Source organism: Cupressus sempervirens, chromosome 10 (assembly GCF_028749045.1).
Source record: "Cupressus sempervirens isolate cs-2001-9-10 chromosome 10, ASM2874904v1, whole genome shotgun sequence".
Taxonomy (NCBI): Eukaryota; Viridiplantae; Streptophyta; class Pinopsida; order Cupressales; family Cupressaceae; genus Cupressus; species Cupressus sempervirens.
The window spans coordinates 958,959,886-958,980,348 of record NC_143127.1 but is presented as its reverse complement, the minus strand read 5'-3'; positions in this window follow the sequence as shown (position 1 = coordinate 958,980,348).

Below are 20,463 nucleotides of genomic sequence, written 5' to 3'. Positions count from 1 at the left end.
GAGACGTCTGTTGGGGGATATGAGGAGCCTCTCAGAAGTTATAAAACCAAGGCTCGTCATTTCATTTTTATTTTATGTTTATGCAGGAAGGAAGAAGTGGAGGTTATTGGAGGATTAGATTGGAGTTTTTGAATAGGAGTAGATTGAAGTTTTGGAGTAACATTTTTGCAGGTGAGATTTCTATTTTTTATTTACATTTTCATTTAGATTTAGATGTAGATGTAAATTGAAATTCAAAATTAGTTATAATATTCTACTTTGATTTAGATTTCAATTTTAATTAATTTCATTTAGATTTAGAATTCTGTTCATAACTATTTAGGCTTGCATTTAATAGTTTAGTCTTGCATGTTTGATTTAGATTTACATTTGTATTCAAAATCTATTTGATTTATATATTTTATATTACTTTTCATTTACATATTTTAAAAGTGCATGTTTCAAATTACTTTTATATTTGCATGTTTCATATTAGTTTTAGATTTTCATATTTCAAAATAGTTTTAGTTTTCATGTTTTAGATTTGAATGTTTCAAAATACTTTTACATTTGCATGTTTCTAAGTATTTATATTTTCATGTTTCAAAGCATATTTTTATCATTGATCTGGATGAGAATGCCACCATATCAATACAATTTATAGTTTATTAAAGTTAATAATTTATTTAAAGTAGATAAATCATATATTTAATATATATTTTAACATTATTGAATTATAAAATAAAATAAAATAAATTTTTCAAAATAATAGCTAGCCAAGATAATATTTAAGCCAAATGGATGCCAAAATAATAGAACCTAAAAAAATAAGGCCAAAAAAATAGAACGCAAGAAAATAGGGCTGAAATAACTTAATTAAAATTTTAAATATAAAACATTTTCTTTTTGTTAAATATATTTTTGCATGCACATTCATGCTTATTTTTTTGTGAGGAGTGGGAGAATTTGAAACAAATTCATGGAATGTCAAAAGACATCTATTAGGGGATATGAGGGTTCTCTCATAAATTATAAAACAAATGCTCCTCATTTCATTTTCATTTTGTGTTTCTGTAGGGAGGAAGAGATGGAGATTATTGGAGCAATTATAGTTTTTTAACAGGAGTAGATTAAAGTTTCATATAGTTTAGCCTTGTATGTTTGATTTAGATTTAGGATTCAAAAACTTTTTGATTTAGATATTTGATAATACATTTCTTTTTTAGATTTTTAATGTGCATGTTTCAATTTAGTTTTACATTTGCATGTTTTACATTAGTTTTAGATTTTTATATTTCAAAATACTTTTGGTTTCCATGTTTAGATTTGTATGTTTCATAATAGTTTTATATTTGCATGTTTCAAAATATTTAGATTTTTAATGTTTCATAATTAAATTTAATCATTGATGCGGACAAGAATGTCACCTTATCAATAAAACTTGTATTTTATTAAAGTTAGTGATTAATTTAAAACAAACAAATCATATATTTAGTTTATATTGTCATTATTTAATTAGATTATATATGTGGCTACTAAATATATTAATTAAAAAAGAAAATCATAAGTCTAAATAGATTCCTTAATGATAGGGAGATTTATTGATTACAATTCTTAATCATTGCAATAAAAATTGCATTAGCATTATTAAAAATTCAACAATATATAATGTTCTCACATCATCATGGAGAAATAATTTTCATAAAATTGACTCTTATATATTCTTTTACACTTTTAACATCATCTAAATTGTTGTGTTGGGACTTATAACTTCCCTTTCATGAATTAATTTTTCCACTATTTGAGTCATTTGTATAACATATATCCCAAATTTGACCATAGTTGTACTCCAAATACTCCAACACTACACCTAAATCTCATACTTCCCTTAACCCTGTCCCTTATTTTAGCGTAACATTTAACCACTTATTAACCCTAACCATAACACTGAGTGTCATATAAATGAAATTGTAAACCTTGGATCCTAACTATAACTCTTACTCTATATATGATTCTACTAATCATTTAGTAAATTATATACCTTAGCCTAACCCTATATGTATAAGTATCTAGAAATATATATATTTTTTATAAGTAATAATATGTATATACACACACCCAGAGAGAGAGAGAGAGAGAGAGAGAGAGAGAGAGAGAGAGAGAGAGAGAGAGAGAGAGAGAGAGAGCACATATATGTAGACAAGAAGGAGCTCACATTATGTTTCTTATAGAGGCATGTTTTATGTAGAGAGAGAGAAAAAGAGATTATGAGGTCTATCTAGAGAGTAGGCACAAAGAGAGTTAGGGTTAGGGTTAGGTTTAAAATTAGAGTTAGAGTTGAGATTAGGGTTAGGGTTAGAATTAGGGTTAGAAATATAGTTAGGATTAGAGATAGAGTTAGGGTTAGGGTAAGGGTAAGAATTAGGGCAAGGGTTAGAATTAGGGTTACAAATATAGTTAGGGTTAGGGTTAGGGTTAGAATAAGAGTTAGGGTTAGGGTTAGAGATAGAGTTAGAATTAGAGTTAGAATAAGGGTTAGAGTTAGAGTTAGAGTTAGAGTTAGGGTTATATTTAGGGTTAGAATTAAGGTTAGGATTAGAATTATTGTTAGAGTTAGGGTTATGGTTAGTGTTAGGGTTATAGTTAGGGTTAGAGCTAGAATTGGGGTTAGGGTTAGAATTAGGGTTAGAGCTAGGGTTATATAGGTTCAGGTTAAGATTAGGGGTAGAATTAGAGTTACAATTAGAGCTAGAGTTAGAATTAGGGTTAGGGTTAGAATTAGGGTTACAAATATAATTAAGGTTATAGATTGAGTTAGAGCTAGAGTTAGGGTGAGGGTAATAATTAGGGTTAGGGATAGAATTAGGGTTACAAATAAAGTTAGGGTTAGGGTTAGGGTCAGATTTAGAGGTAGGATTTGAGCTAGATTTATAGATAGAATTAGAATTAGAACAAGAGTTGGAGTTAGAGGTAAGGTTAGAATTAGGGCTAGGATTATGGTTAGCATAAGGGTTATGGTTAGAGTTAGGGTTAGCATTAGGGTTAGGATTATAATTAGTGTAAGTTTTAGTGTTAGTGTTAGGGTTATAATTGGGACTAGAATTGAGTCTAGGGTTAGGGTTAGGGTTAGGGTTAGAATTAGAGTTAGAGTTAGGGATCATCATGGAGAAATAATTTTCATCAAATTGACTCTTATGTATTCTTTCACACTTTTAACATCATCCCAATTGTTGTATTGGGACTTATAACTTCCCTTTCATGAATTAATTTTTCCACTATTTGAGTCATTTGTATAACATATATCCCAAATTTGACCATAGTTGTACTCCAAATACTCCAACACTACACCTAAATCTCATACTTCCCTTAACCCTGTCCCTTATTTTAGTGTAACATTTAACCACTTATTAACCCTAACCATAACACTAAGTGTCATATAAATGAAATTGTAAACCTTGGATCCTAACTATAACTCTTACTCTATATATGATTGTACTAATCATTTAGTAAATTATATACCTTAGCCTAACCCTATATGTACAAGTATCTAGAAATAATATTTCTTTTTATACGTGATAATATGTATATACACACACCCAGAGAGAGAGAGAGAGAGAGAGAGAGAGAGAGAGAGAGAGAGAGAGAGAGAGAGAGAGAGCATATATGTAGACAAGAAGGAGCTCATATTATGTTTCTTATAGAGGCATGTTTTATGTAGAGAGAGAGAAAAAGAGATTATGAGGTGTATCTAAAGAGTAGGCACAAAGAGAGTTAGGGTTAGGGTTAGGTTTAAAATTAGAGTTAGAGTTGGGATTAGGGTTAGGGTTAGAATTAGGGTTAGAAATATAGTTAGGATTAGAGATAGAGTTAGGGTTAGGGTAAGGGTAAGAATTAGGGTGAGGATTAGAATTAGGGTTACAAATATAGTTAGGGTTAGTGTTAGGGTTAAAATAAGAGTTAGGGTTAGGGTTAGAGATAGAGTTAGAATTAGAGTTAGAATAAGGGTTGGAGTTGGAGTTAGAGTTAGAGTTAGGGTTATATTTAGGGTTAGAATTAAGGTTAGGATTAGAATTAGTGTTAGAGTTAGGGTTATGGTTAGTGTTAGGGTTATGGTTAGGGTTACCATTAGGGTTAGGGTTAGGGTTAGTGTTAGGGTTATGGTTAGGATTAGCATCAGGGTTAGGGTTACAATTAGAATAAGAGTTAAAATTAGAGGTACTGTTAGTGTTAGTGTTAGTGTTAGTATAAGAGTTAGAGTTAGAGTTAGAGTTAGAGTTAGGGTTCAAGTTAGAGTTAGAGTTAAAGTTAGAGATCGAATTATGATTAGGGATAGATTAGTGTTAGGGTTAAAGTTACCTTATTAGATTTAGGGTTAGGGTAAGAGTTAGGGCTAGGATTAGGATTAGAATTAGGGTTAGTGTTAGAGTTAGGGATAGGATTAGGATTAGAATTAGGGTTAGTGTTAGAGTTAGAGTTATATATAGTGTTAAGGTTAGGATTAGGGGTAGGTTTATAGTCAAAGTTAGGGTGAGGGTTAATATTGGGGTTAGGGTTACAAAAAGAGTCAAAGTTAGAGTTAGGGTTAGAATTAGGGGTAGGATTAGAATCAAGGATAAAGTTAGAGTTGGAGTTAGGGTTAGAGTTAGAGTTAGAGTTAGATTTAGGGTAAGAATTAGGGTTAGGATAAGAATTAGCATTAGAGTTAGAACTAGGGTTAGAATTAGGGTTAGGGTTAGGGTTAGGGTAAGAATTAGAGTTAGAGTTATAGTTAGGGTTAGAGTTAGGAAGAGAGTTATAGTTAGGGTTAGAATTAGGTTAGGGTTAGAGCTAGAATTGGGGTTAGGGTTAGAATTAGGGTTAGAGTTAGGGTTATATAGGTTTGGGTTAAGATTAGGGGTAGAATTAGAGTTACAATTAGAGTTAGAGTTAGAATTAGGGTTACAAATATAATTAGGGTTACAGATTGAGTTAGAGCTAGAGTTAGGGTAAGGGTAATAATTAGGGTTAGGGCTAGAATTAGGGTTACAAATAAAGTTAGGGTTAGGGTTAGGGTTAGATTTAAAGGTAGGATTTGGGCTAGATTTAGAGATAGAATTAGAATTAGAACAAGAGTTGGAGTTAGAGGTAGGGTTAGAATTAGGGCTAGGATTATGGTTAGCATAAGGGTTATGGTTAGAGTTAGGGTTAGCATTAGGGTTAGGGTTATAATTAGTGTTAGTTTTAGTGTTAGTGTTAGTGTTAGTGTTAGGGTTATAATTGGGGCTAGAATTGAGGCTATGGTTAGGGTTAGGGTTAGGGTTAGGGTTAGAATTAGAGTTAGAGTTAGGGATCAAGTTAGAGTTAAAGTTGGAGATAGAGTTGGGGTTAGGGTTAGATTTAGGGTTAGGGTTGGAGTTAGGGTTAGATTTAGGGTTAGATTTAGGTTTAGAGTTAGAGTTAGGGTTAGAATTAGGATTGGGTTTATGATTAGAGTTAGAGTTACATATAGTGTTAAGGTTAGTATTAGCATTATATACAGTGTTAGGATTAGGATTATGAGTATGATTAGGGTTAGAGTTAGTGTTAGAGTTAGGGTTAGTGTTAGGGTTACAATTAGAGTTAGAGTTATAATTATAGTGAGGGTTAGAGTTAGAGTTAGAGTTAGAGTTAGGGTTAGAATTAGGGGTAGGGGTAGGGTTAGGGTTAGAGATAGAGTTGGAGTTAGAGTTAGGGTTAGAGTTAGAATATGGGTTTAAATTAGGGTTAGATTTAGAGTTAGAAGTAGAGTTAGGATTAGAGTTATAGTAAGGCTTAGGGTTAGGGCTAGAATTAGGGTTAGGGTTAGAATTAGCATTAGGTTTAGGATTATAAAGGGTTAAGGTTAGGGCTAGGGGGAGAATTAAAGTTAGAGATAGAGTTAGAGTTAGAGTTAGGGTTAGGGTTAAACTTAGATATATATACTTATATATACTTATATATACTTATATATACTCTTTTATATATATATATATAAACAAATAAATCGATACTAATTTTATCAAAAATAAAAAATTGGAAAAATATATATATATATATATATAATATTAAAATTATTACCATATCTTCCATATCCGCGGGACTGCTACTAGCTTATATATATATATATATATATATATATATATATATATATATATATATATATATATATATATATATATATATATATATATATATATATATATATATATATATATATAAGCTAGTTAATACCAATTAATTAATCATTTAATTTTATTTCTCGTAGCATTGGGACTCTTTTATTTTAACCTTACACTCATACGGTGAAGCTTTCCTTTACGTCTTTACAACCTCAGTGTAAGATCAGGCTCTTTGAAATTTTCATTCATGACCATACACTGAACGATGCCCTTTACACTCTTACGAGCACTCATAAATTTGAAAGCCTTCAAATTTTTGTTTATGCCTTTATGTTGAACGTATCCCCGGAAATGTCTAAAATTTGATTTACACTCTCACGACCTAAGTGGAGCAGTGTAGAGCTCTGAAATTCAACTCACAAACATACGCTCATAGCCTTTACATAGCATCGAGAAAGCTCAACATTTTGACCTTCACTTATACGCTCAAACATAGTCTAGAGAGGTTTGGAAATCATCTCATGTTCATACGCAAGCCTAGATTGGTAGTATGAGCTGACCATCAAAATTTACCTCTTTGACCCTACGGGCCCCTCCACATGTGAAATGTGAGTCATTAAACCAGCGTGTCTTTGAAGACACTTAGCTTCTGAGTGCTAGGGCATTTAAAAACATAAAAAGCTAACCACATAAGAAATGTGGGATATAACATTGTAATTCTCTGCAAGAAACTTGAGCGCCTCCTCCAGTCGATTCACCATGTTCAAATACCCCTATTTGTCTGACTGCAGATCTGGAAGCAATGACTTCTCCAAGCCATGAATGGCATCAAAAAAATTTAGAACAGTTGTCATGGAAGGTCTTTACTTTGGCCTTTTATGGCACCTTTCTCTAGTCTAAAGTTGAGCCTCCATCTTTCATACTTGACTACCAGTGTTTCTTTGCAAATCACTATGATCTTCCTTTCATCAGTGTGGGCCTTCTTTCTAAATGGCACCTTTCTCTTGCTATTGCATGAGACTTTATTGAATTTCTTGTTTTAAAACACTTGCCATGTTGTCTCTTATAGCAGCTTCTTTCATACACTAAACACTTCCAATTAGGTGTAGATCCTTCCTTTAGCAACATGTCTTATTGTACCTATGGCTTCTTTTCTTATACTAATATTTTCTCCATATTTCATGAGCTTTCCTTGTAAAATGTTGTGGACATCTTTTCCTTGCATTTCTAGTGGCTTAGATCATTTATGCTAGGTACTCTCTGCAAATAGCATCTTTTTTATGCTTTGGAGATTGCTCTTGTTTGCATGGTCTTCTTTTTATTGGTGGTTGTTCCCATATGCTCTATCTTCCTTTTCTACATTGGTGTCCCCTATTTTTAATGCATCTTGTATCTCTTCTAGCAGTGTGGGAACTTCTTGTATTGTGTTGGACTCTTGTCCTTTCAAAAAAATGGATTACCATCTTATATCCCCATCAGAGTCACCATTTTGTTGGTGTTTGAAAACAAAAGAGGGTTTTCAATTATCCCACTGAGAAAGTGACACATCTAGGGGCAGCTAACTCCCATTTTCAACATGCCATTTCTGACAACAGGCCAACTCTAAGGCATGACCCTTCTTCTACTTCAGGCTTTGCTAGACCTAGGCAGGTAGACCTTAGATTCAATTAATACTGTACCAGTGCAAAAACATATCCCTGAATCTATTAAGTAGATACAAGCCCTTATTTCTCTTAGTAACTCATGAAATGACACAGATCTGCGATAGCTAAATGCAGATCTAGAATATTCACAAGCTGAGTGAGGGAAAAACAATTAAGTCCTTCAAGATAAGATGGAAATAATGTTTGATTAATGATGTTGAATTTAGAAAACCCTCAGATATGTAACAATAAGACTTAATGATCCTGTAGTTGATCAGTGCCATAACTATTGGGTAAATTCATGAATCAAATGCATACATATGGACATCTGATACTTATACATATATTTAGATATATGATCTATCTATTCAACTTGTAAATAGACATCAATGCTCAATCTAAACCTCATTCTTACATGATATCCCCATCACCAAACTTGCAACCCTATTAATTCCTTGAAGCATTTACATAACTTCTTGAGTCATAAGCAACAATGAGATAACATAAAGCCTTAAGGGACTACAACTACAACCTAGGCTCTTTGTTCAAAGGCCATAAAACATTGAAACTTACTGATAAAGGAGACAAGATTCAAGATGAAACTCAATTATCTACTGCTCTTTGTATTATTTCCTTGAAATTATACAATCATATGCATGAAAATGAAAACACAGAAAAAAACCTAACAGATCTGAACTATCTATATTAATCTACCTATTTCTATTCATACAAGAGAGAATATGTTGAAAGAAATGTGGTTTCATAGTAAATCAATGGAACCCTACTGGTATTACCCAGAGAAAATTACTAACCTACTAGTCTCTCAGTGATAAAAATTGGAACCCTTACAATGAAAAAGAATGAGAGATATATAGAAGGAAGGACTCCTCGGACCTACTCTGCAACTGACAAGTGTCCACTTAGACTTCCCCCTCTTTTGCACTAAAAAGAATCTCTCTAATCTCTCTCCTTCATGGTGAATCAAATCTTCATCGTTCTTACATCTCAAAGGCATCAAGTATCTCAAAAATTTCATTCACCATCATAACTGATTTTGGTGTAAAAATGAACTCGGTAAAAGTAATAAATAATTTCAATGTAACTTCCAGAATGCAAGAAAACTACTTAAGGATGATTTTCTTCACATTCAAATCCCAACAAGCTTTTAGAATTTCCCTCTAACCAATTCTGATGATCCATGATGAAAACTGCTCATCTACTACCAATGCCCCTGATTTCACAAATTGACCTACAATGTGAATTGATGAATACCTGTGCATAATCTAACCCCAAAAATGGAAAATTTAGCTCTTCCTGATTTCGACAGTATATTGGAGCACCCATTTAGCCTAAAAAATACTCCAGTTATGGCCTTCTAAATATCGGCCCTCTGTTCATGGCTTCCACATATATTTTGCAAAATTTAAAATTTTATAAACTTTAAACTATATAACATTTCAAACTTTATTTAAATGAACCTGATGTGAGATTTGAGGAAAAAAAATAATAAAATATTAAAATTTGAAAAGTTTGAAATTTCTCATCATTTTCTACCCGGGTCAAACTTTCTTTGACTAGCCTATGATATGTGTCAACATGAGATTCGTCCATCCAATCATTGTGTCAGTGACACATGTCATCTTCTCACTAACTCACTATGTTATCTTTCATGCATCTTTTGCTTGGCGAGTTAGTGATGACCCTTTGATCTAGACACGTGTCGCGTTCTCCTTGCAACTGGTTTGAATTTGCCACATCATCACCTATTTAGTGCCACTTGGCACAATCTGATTTGTTGTTGCTCCTGCAAGTGGGACCCACACTGATTTATTATCTCCTCGCCATTTTTTTGAATTTTTATGCTAGTCGCTATGTCACTAGAAAAAATTTCTTGAATTTTTCGACTAGTGCCATAGCGACTAGCCAAAATTTTTGCTTTTTCAGTGCCTTCAACCTATACTAATGTCATCACTTTGTTATGTATTTTCCTTCAAAATTTTACCCCTCTCTAATCTTTGATGTCATGAGCAGACCCCACAACATATGGTCTTTCCTTTACAAAAGGCTATTACTTTATTTCACAACACTTAGTCTGTTTGATTATATTTAAAGATTTTAAAATTTGTCACCCCCACCAATGTGGGATAAAAGCCCTATGGAGCTCGGTTTTATCTCCAGTCGTGATCTTCCTTTGACCCTACCATTTTACCTTGGCATTGCATGCTACCCCTTTAGCGTGATCATTGCCTTGGCCAGCTACTTCATGGCAAATTTTTTATATGTCCCAGGTCCCTTGTTTTGACTACATGGGTACTTATGTTTAAATATTGCGGCTATCTCTACTTTTAAGTTATGATCAGGATTATATACGACCATAGTATCTACTGTTTGGAGATTCAAACCCCTTCCTACTGCATGAATACTCAGTACAAAAAGGAAGCATTCAGAACCAGGCTTGTTAAAAATGCCAATTGCCGACTCTCTGTCCTTAAGACTTGTTGTGCCATCAATCCTTCTATAATGAAGACATTGCTATTGGAGATATTCCTCTAATATACCAAGTAGCTTTGTCATAGTATTGAATAAGAGCACACAGTGGCCTATTCCTTATTAAGATTTTCCCTGTCTACTTTGAACTTTTGGAGTCTGAGGTAGTGATTTCAAACTTGGCTATGATCCTCCCCTATTTTTACTATGGGTTCTTTGTTCATTTGCATGGGTAATCTTTCTTTTTAGCTATGTGTCGACTGCATCTTTGATTGTGTGATGCTCTTCTTTGAATGCATGACATGTTCTAACACTTGTGCAGGATCTTCTCTGATTCAACTTGGACTCCCCTACTTAAAATGGTGCCTCTTCCTTGTCTATGAGTTCCTTTTGCTAACTTACAACATCCATTTCTTTACATGCTACCCTCTTTAATGACTATTGCCTTCAATGCTGCATGGGCTCTCTTTGATGAGTGGATCTGCTAGATTCATTGACTAGATTTTAAGAGATGCCCCTGTTCAACCTACCTGTGTAGAAAGCTCTTTTAAGTGGCATGTTGTATTGACTTTCTTTTCAATTCTTGGATGCTCACGTGGACCCTTGCAATGTTCTCTAATTATGACATGAGCTCTCAAACATGGTGGTTTGCTTATTTTCATTATGTGCTTATTGTGCTTTGAAACTGCCCCAAACTGTGTGTTCCTTATTCAAAAAAAAGTAGGCAGCATTCTTTAAAATGCTAGGCATGAATGACTTCTATATGAAACTCTTGTGCTACTTGCTACCATATTCGGCTTAGCCTGCTATGTTTTTTAATGCCCCCACTTATATCATTTTAGCTTTTTGGCAGCTACCCATGCCTTAGAGATAGTCAATCATGAATGTTGAATCCAATTGGTTGTTTTTTGGACAAATTATTTATTTTGTTGCATGCAACTTCCAAAAATGGTGGATTGAGGACATCACCAAATTTGGGGTGTGCCATCCTAATTGCTTCATGATCTCGAAGTGATTTATCATGAGTTTGTAATGATATCAAGCATTTAGTTGCTATCCCTCAACATGAGGACCTAGTCTTTTTATTTGAACCTTAGTTCTAATCAATTTACAGGTTAACCCTTGTCTACACTAACATCCCCGAGTGCATGGAGAAGAGGTAATACTCCTCCTTCATTAATACATTGTTGCATGGTTATATGTCCCTTGGCAAGCCCTCTCAACATAAATAAAATTACAAGTAGTAACGATAGTTTTAAAAGCATGCATCCATTTTGGAGAAGACTTAAAGTCTCCTCTCTCAGATCACCAAATACTTCTTTCAAAATATCTTCAAGTCTCTAGAGTTAGATTAATCTGACACAATTAGTCAGGCCCAAAAGTGGGTTTGGCTAAAAAAAAATTCATTTCCAAACAACTGAATTCTTAGACTGGCCTATTGATTATCTAGCATTGATTTTGATCGAAATCCATCACTGAAACATCACTAAAACTCATTTATCACTTATCTGTAAACTGTGACTTTTAGCTAATAGCGCCTATCAGCCAGCTTTAAAAACTAATCCAAACACCTGACCAAGCTCCAAAAAATGGCACACTAAATTTCTATTCCACACTCTTTCACCTTGTCAGATCTCATCTCATGAAAAATTCGCAGTCAAAAGATATTCAATGTCAAAGTTGCCCCTTCAGATCTTCTTGCAAGAAAACATGTTAGAAAACACTAAATTGGGTTTAGAATCAGCTTTGAAAATTGGGAAAACTAACACTTGGGGGCATAAAATTGGGAAATTAATTCTCTGTCATGAGAACAATATGAATCTACGATTTGGGATCATGACGAATAACTAGGTGCAAATGGTGAGTGGTCAAAGTGGGCTACCTAGATTTGACAACTGGAAACACTGACAGAAAACATTTTTTGCAAACGGAATGGACTTGGAAAAGTGCACATATGGATTGGTCAAGACTTAAAAACTGGCACACTTAAAATACTTTAGGAGAAAAACACATTGGTACAATCCATTCAATCTGGCCAATAAAAGATTTTGGGTTATGACATCATGAACAGGGGTTCCAATCAATCTGCATTTGCCGACACCAGTAGAAGGATAGAAATTGCATTTGGAATCTTGTTTGAAAACTAATCAAATGGATTTTTCATAAGCTGAAACTTGAAACATAACAAGTCTCTAACATTTACAATGCAACGCAACAAGAATTTCAACATTTGGATCAATTGGGTAAAAGTTATAGCACGTCAAATAGGTCTTCCTAGAATTTTGCATAATGACACAAATGCACAAAACAGTAACTGACCAATTTTGACTGATTCAAAACCTAGACAAATAGACTCAAAATACCACTAAATATGAAACATAGGTTATCAAGTATGGATGTTAGATACTCTTAAAGCTGTAAGTCATGACATAGTTCTGGGTGCAAGATATTCAATAGCAAACACAGTCTCCTATCGCTATCTGACACTTGGTGAAAATGCAGATGTGAAACTAACTCAAAATGAGACTTCACGGAATAGCTCGAAATGTCAGTTTAACTTCATGGAATGAGTGGATAGGCTGAATGAAGGGTGTTAGAAACATTAAATACCATTTATGCATTAACTCAACAACAGGGTACATAGGCTTCACAAAGCATTTATAGGCCTGATTTTCTGAATTTTTTTGAAATGTGATTAAAAATGAAGCATGCAATTTTTAGTCCCAATAGTGGCTCTGTCTGTGGATGTGTTGGCGCTCACAATTGCATCATCAATTTTGAGCACTATTGTGAAATTCAGGCCTATAAATGCTTTATGAAGCCTATGTACCTTGCTGTTGAGTTAATGCATAAATGGTGTTTAATGTTTCTAACACCTTCCATTCAGCCTATCTACCTGTTCCATATGGTCAAATCATCATTCAGAGCTATTCGGTGAAGTCCTGTTTTGAACAATTGTCAATCTTGCTTTTTCACCAAGTGTCAAATAGCGACAGGAGGCTATGTTTGCATCTGAATATCTCGCACCTAGAAAGGTTTTGTGACTTTCCAATTTGAAAGTGTCTAGTGTCCATACTTGAGAACCTATGTTTCAGATTTTGAGTCATTTTGAGTCCATTTGAATAGGTTTTGAATCCCTCAAAGTTGGCCAGTTACTGTTTTCATGCTGATGCACTTTGCACATAATTCTGGGAAGCCCTGTTTGACACACTATAACTTTTGACCAGTTGACCGAAATGCTAAAATTCCTTTTGTGTTGCATTGTAGACATCAAAGACTTACCATCCTTCAAGTTTTAGCTTTTGACGAATCCATTTGATCAGTTTTCAAACATGATTCCAAATGGAATTTCTATCTTTTCACTGTTGTCAATATTTGCAGATTGATTGGAACCCTTGTTTGGGACTTCATATCTCATGATCCATGATAGGTCAAGTTGAATGGATTGTACCACTGTGTTGTCCTCCAAAAATACTTTAAGTGTGTCAATTTTTAAGCCTTGACGAATCCGTCTTCACATTTTCCCAGGGTCATTCCATTCGCAAAAAAGTTGTTTTACTGATGATCACTGTCCTGCTAACCCATATAGCCTACTTTGCATGCTTGCCAAATGCGTCCTGTGATTTTTGACATGTTTATTTGCAGATGAAATTAAGTTGGCAACTTTGGGGGTCGATATATTGTGACCCCAATGTCGTAATGCGATGAGATCTAACATGCTTATTGTACGTGTCAGAAAGATGTTATATCCAGAGTTCCAGAGCCTGGCTAGGTGTTTGAATCAGTTTTTAAGGCCAACTTACAGGCCCTTCCATCAAAAAATTACACTTTGCAGAGAACAGTTAGAATGAGTTTCTAGTGTTGATTCAATGATAAATTTGGTTTATAATCAGTATCAGGTGACCACTAGATCAATTTCAAAAGTCAATTGTCTGGAAACAAATTTTTTTTAGCCGGACCCACTTCTGGGTCCGACTAACCTTATCAGATTAATGGTTCATTGTGAGGGACAAATTCTCTCAAATGATTATCTTGATTGTGATCACCGAGTTTGCTTTAATTGCCCTATTGAAGCAGAGGAAAACCTGCCTTAGCTCTCACCAAATAGTTAAGCCATTCACCCCTATTCTAAGGGATCCTTTGCACAAATTCCTGCTTCATGCTTTGAGAAGAACCACAAAGCCCCATGCCATATATTCTTCAGCATATAACTTGTGGATTCATGACTATCGAAATTTTCTCAAAGATGAGGATTCAAGTTTTTCATCCTAGGATATGATGATGATCTTGGGAGAAAAATGGAAGGTTTTTTAGTACTGAAGAGGAGAAACCATATGAAGAGAAATATGAATCTGAAAAGAAGGCTATTGAACTAGAGAAACAAAAAGTAGCACTTGATCTTTTGTAGCAGTATATCTAGTATAAGAAGGATGTTGATGCAAATGAAAACTTGAAGAGGAGTTGAGAAAAGTTGAAAGAGAGCAAGCCTTACAACTTTTGAAGAAAAAGGAAAAAGAAGATGTATTAATAAATGGAAAAGAAACTATTCTAAGAAAGACAACTTGCAATATCCACCATCGAATGCATAGGGCATCTACGCATTGGCAGGGAGTGAATATGCTAGTTAAAAGAAAGTTGTATCATAGAGTATCACCGAAGAATAACAAAGAGCACCTACGTATCAGCAAAGCTCCACACATTTTTTTTTGAGTACCCTGTGTTATGCAAAGAATAATGAATGTTTTAAATACCACCAATGTAACCAAATTTAGTGACCCAGTTAAGGAGATCGAATGGCTCATAGGGAAATAAAAATATTTTAGAACTTAAGGTAACGTGTGCAGAACAAGGGCAGACCTTGCACTAAACAAAGGAGACACCAAAGATAGCATCAGAACTCATGGCAATAGAGGTAAAGAAAGGAAGAAATTTTTAAAAGAGAGATCTCCACAAATTAAAAGAAGCTCACGCCAAAATAAAAAATAGAGCACCCACTCAGCAAGGAGCAGCTTCAGCAAAAGATGTTTTTAGCAGAACATGGGCTATTGTTATTGATCGACTATCATCAAGGCTATATTATATCCCCAACAAATATTGAACAAATTTCAATATTATACAAAATTCTAGCAGAACAATGGCAGAACCCCACGACTGTCATCAAGGAAGCTACGACATGTAAAAGGTGTGGAAAGCCCACACAAGGCATTGAGAGGAGCAGCCCCACGAATCAGTCTGCAGTCAAAGCTGCCCAAAAGAGTGTATTTCACACTAAGAAAGAATGCCATGCCTTATAGTAGTTAACACCATGCGTGGAGGGTATCCAAACAGGTGAGTCAACTTTAGGTAGCTTGACGTCTATAGATAGCAAAGAAAATGTGCAGATCCCCACATGTTCACGCAAGGAAACAAACCTGCTTTATCCCACATTGGCTAGGTAGTTTAAATTTTAAATTGTTAAATATGCTCCCACACATAATGCAAATTTCCTTAAAAGGCATGTCGATTTTTGAAAATTGGAGGAGTTGCCCGAGTGGTGGGCCTGACCCAGATGCTGATCTAAAAGGAAGTGGATGCCAGCTGGAGTATTCTAAGATAGAGTTTTGAACCAACACACAATTCAAAGGAGGCTGATGACATCAGTAGGAATGGAGATCGAAAAAATAAGAAATCTAGCTAGTCGCTACCTCGCTAGCTAGAAAATCTTGGCAACTCTGGCTAGCGAAGTAGCGAGGTCGCCAGAAAAACATAAAAATCTGATGAGATCAAAAATGTTGCATGGTTTCCATGTTAGTTCTATCAGTGAATCAGGTCATGAAAAGTGGCAGCGAGCAAGAGGGGATGTGTCAAGTTTAGAGCAGTTGAACGAGATCGTGCCACATGTCACATCCAGTGGTCCTCGCTTACTCGCCAAGCAGAAGATGCACGAGATTTAGCATAGTGAGTTAGTGAGAAGATGACATGTGGCAATGGGTCCTTTGTTTGATGATGTGGTAGATGTGACGAGTGGTCCAATTAGAAGATGCCACATGGCACTAGTCAAACTTAAGGTTGACCACAGATTCAAAGGCAATTGAAATTAAAGAACAAAAAAGAATAATATTTTATTATTATTTTTATAAAAAATGCACGTTCAGTCATCCAAGAGATATTTTTTCTAAAGTTTTGACTTTAGAATTTTTTTAATTTTTCAAAATTAAAAAAAAATCAAATGTGCAGACATGAGTTTCTAGCGAAGGGGATTGTTTTTCAAACGAAGATTTTGAGCATTTCCGAGAGGCTAGATATGCCTTATCATATACCGTTGGAACCGTGAGAATCCAAATTTTCCATTTTTGAAGTAATTTTTTGCATAGGTGCTTCTTGGTTTGAGCTATAGCCAGAAACATGAATTTTGGGGCTTTCTCAATGGAATGGGTAAAAAATTGAAAATCCAGTTAGCGGATTAGTAAAACTTGGTAAGAATGCGGTTGGAGTTTACTCTTCTTGCATTCACTCATTTTAACCTGATTTTTGCCAAGCATTTCAATGGGTAACTCAGATATTTTGGTGACTCAACAAAGTTTCATCATTTCAACAGAGATATTATGCAAGTCAGTAACAGAAATGATTAAACAAGACCAGATCAGAATGGGAGATGGAAAAATGAAGTTTTTCAGTTACAGAGGATTGCATTTCAAATGGACACTTTTCACGTGAAGATTAGATCCGAATTTCTTTCCTTTGATATATCTTCCTGTCTTTCATTGTTTCAAGGGTTCCAATTTTTGCACTGAGAGACCATTCTTCAGCATTTCTTCTTGTATTGAACAACATTTTGAGTTTTATGCAAATAGTTCATGTCTGTTAGGTAATTTATTAAGTATTATGTACATCTTTCATGTATTTGATTTCTAGGAAAGCAAATAAAGAGCGAAAATGGTTTCAAATTCAGTCTAAATCTTGTCTCATGTTTGTGGATCTGTAATCTTTTCTAGTTTATGATTAAAGACCATAGATTAGGTTGCATCTCATTTAGTGATGTATGTGATTGAAATACCTTACTTATGGAACCAAGAGCCATATAACCACTTGGTGTTTATCACAAGGTTTACTGATTTCATGATGGAATATTCTGAGTATGAGATTCATTTTGATGCAGATGTTAGTTCACAAAGTGAAGGATAGATCAGGGATCTTGATGTAGAGATATGTCTGAGATTTCCAGGAGATGTATGGTTATAATTCATTTAATTGCCCAATAGATAAGGTACTGATCACATATAGGATTATTAAATTTTGTTGCTCATACTTGGGTCTTGTTGTCATCAATCTATTAAATCATTTTCATTTTATGTTGAAAGGTATTCAAAGTATAACTCGCACTTAGATTTCCAGGTTCATGAGTCATGTCCTTAGCTATTTCATGCTTGTGATCTCTTGGTTAAGCATAGAAGAATTATGGGTTTTTATCTTCATTAAATAGATTCAGGGATATGTTTTGCACTGGTACGGTATCAATTGAATCTCAGGTGTACCCGCCTAGGTTTTGTAGAGCCTGAAGAAGAAGAAGGGTCATGCCTTACAGTTGGCCTGGTGTCTGAATGGATGTGTTGATAATGGGGGTTAGCTGCCCCTAGATATGTTTTGTCCTCATTAGGGTAATTGGAAATGGGTAACATTTTCAAACACCAACAAAATGGTGACTCTGCTAGGGAGATAAGATGGCAATCCATTTTGTTGAAAGAACAGGAGCCTCTGATGTGAAACAGAGTGGATATAGCATATCAATAGCAAGATGTGGTCCTTTTCCTTGCTAAAGTTTCATGTTCCCTAGTTAAGCTTTATTCATTATCAGTAGTATGTTGAAACTAGATGAAAATTGTGTTCCATGACTATCATAGTTCTATCTTCAATTAGTCCAGTTTGCAAATACTGTTGAGAAAGTTTCAGAGTCAAGAATTCATTTATAAAGTATATTTTCTTTCCAAGATGTCAGTGATCTACAAGTTTTTCTTACATTGAAGGTCTAGTTCAGATTTGTCAAGTGACAAATTATGTTTTATTTCTCACAAAGCGTGAGTGGTGACTCTCAAATATTTGTACCAATTGTTCCTAGCTAATTTCATTGCAAAATTTTGAAGGATTTTTCAGTTGTATGGGTAGATCTGAGACTGTTGATAGATCTTGGAAAAGAAGTTTTAAATTCTTGATAATTTTTTAAAAGTGTTGTTGTAATCTACTATTATAAAGAACTGAAGTATAAAAGTAGATCATAGTAGTGATTGTTATATTCCTCTTGCAAAGAGGTGGTGGCTCTACAAAGTTTTGATCAGTGGTGTAAAGTATTTTCAGTCTTGCACCTATGCCAAATCAGCAGATTGAAGTTTGCATTAGCACTTGAGGTATTTTGGTTTTCATGGAAGTCAAATGTTAAAAAGGGTTGCCTCTATTCAGTGGTTTTTAGCACTAGGATAAAGAGGTAGAAATTTCATTCTCAAAATGGATTCAGATTTTAGATCTGATAATACTCTATCAAGCTATGAAGAGGTACATGAAAATTTGTTTATGTTGTATGGAAAGCTTCATAGTCAAGTCATTTCTTCTATCCGAAGGAATGTGAGAAGTGTAGATGACTTAGATGCAATTTAGATTTACATGCAATTCAAGTTGGAAATCTTAGAGCTTCCCATTTTAGCAAGACCCAAGGAATTATCATGGGCTTTTGTGTTTTTATTAGTCTTCATGTCTGATTCAGTACATTGGACAGTGAAAGCAAGATTTGAAAAGATCCAATACTTTGAGAGAGTATTTAAAGAATGAGAAGGATATTTAGAAAAGAATGGCTATAGTATTGTTGAAATTGAAAATGTTGATAGTCATAGTGAAAGCGATGAGTCCTATGACAATGTGTTTGAGAATGAAAAGAGTTATAACAGTAATCTTGAAATATCTTCCTGCAATGAAGTTGAATGTAGTGACGCATCTAATGTCTAGATGTGGTGCAAGGAAGAGGATATGTATTGTGAAAGTACTACAAGTTGTTTAGATTGTATGACTAATGATGTCACTGTTATAAGTTCTTCAGATTATCTGAGAAATAATTGCAATCAAGATGAAGAAGTTTTTGAAAAAGATCTGTTGAATACAAATGAGGTCTAAGCCTTGTTACAGCATGAGTTTGAAAGGTATGTATCAATGTGTGATTCAACCTTGCCTTTATTGGTGTGTGCATCTCGTAAGGATGATGTAAGGTATGATATATACCCCTATGTTTGTTCTCCTGCATATCAACATTGTTATTCTTTTGAAGACTTTCAACATAAGCATGAAGATTTGTTTGAAGAAATGAAGACCAATAGAGATGTATTTACTACTATCATGAGTGATGTTAAACCAGATCTATGTTATAGAGATGATAACGAGAGGTTGTTGATATCTTTTGGTTCTGATTTAACATTTAAAGAAGAAATTTCTATGATTAATGTTACTAATGATGATGAGAGATCAGTTGGTTTTTTATCTGATCTAGATGGACTATATGACAGTAATCTGCAGTTACTTGAGATGAGATTTGATGATTCATGCAATAAAGTGAATACTGACAATGGTACACATAAATCTATAGTTAAATCTTCTCTACAGGTTGGTGAGTCTTATGCTAGTGAGTTTGACACATTCACAAGTATCTCTAGAAATTTCTTTGATAAGAATATTGATGCCAGTAGAGTTCCTACTGATGAGAATTTTAATGAAAATGCTTTTCATATGTCTGATGAACCTTTGTTTGAAGATTCTGCTGATAATTTTTCAGTAAGTTTCAGATTTGATTTGGTATGTGATGACATGATACATGAAGTTGATTCAGATTCCTTGTATTTTTTGAAGCCGAAGGCACAAGGTGAGTTGCAAGCCTTTAATACATGCAACTTGGTGAATGATGTAGAATATGGAGTCTTTGTGTTTCCGATCAGCATGCATGAATCATCATTGGATTTTGATTCTCAATTCAGTTTGTATAGTCATGAGCATGCTGATGCCTTTTCTTATAGTGAGCATGAAGATGAAATGGTCTTTGAATTTTATATGCACTATGAGAATGAAGGAAGTTGTTTTGTTTTACCAAATTATTTGTTTCAATATGCTGATCTGATTGGTGAAACAAATGATAATGAGAATTTCAGTTTACCTTAGGGAGATGTAAATGAGAATTGGGTTTATGACAGAGGTAAGGAGTTCTAAAACTTTTCGGTGGCCCAGGT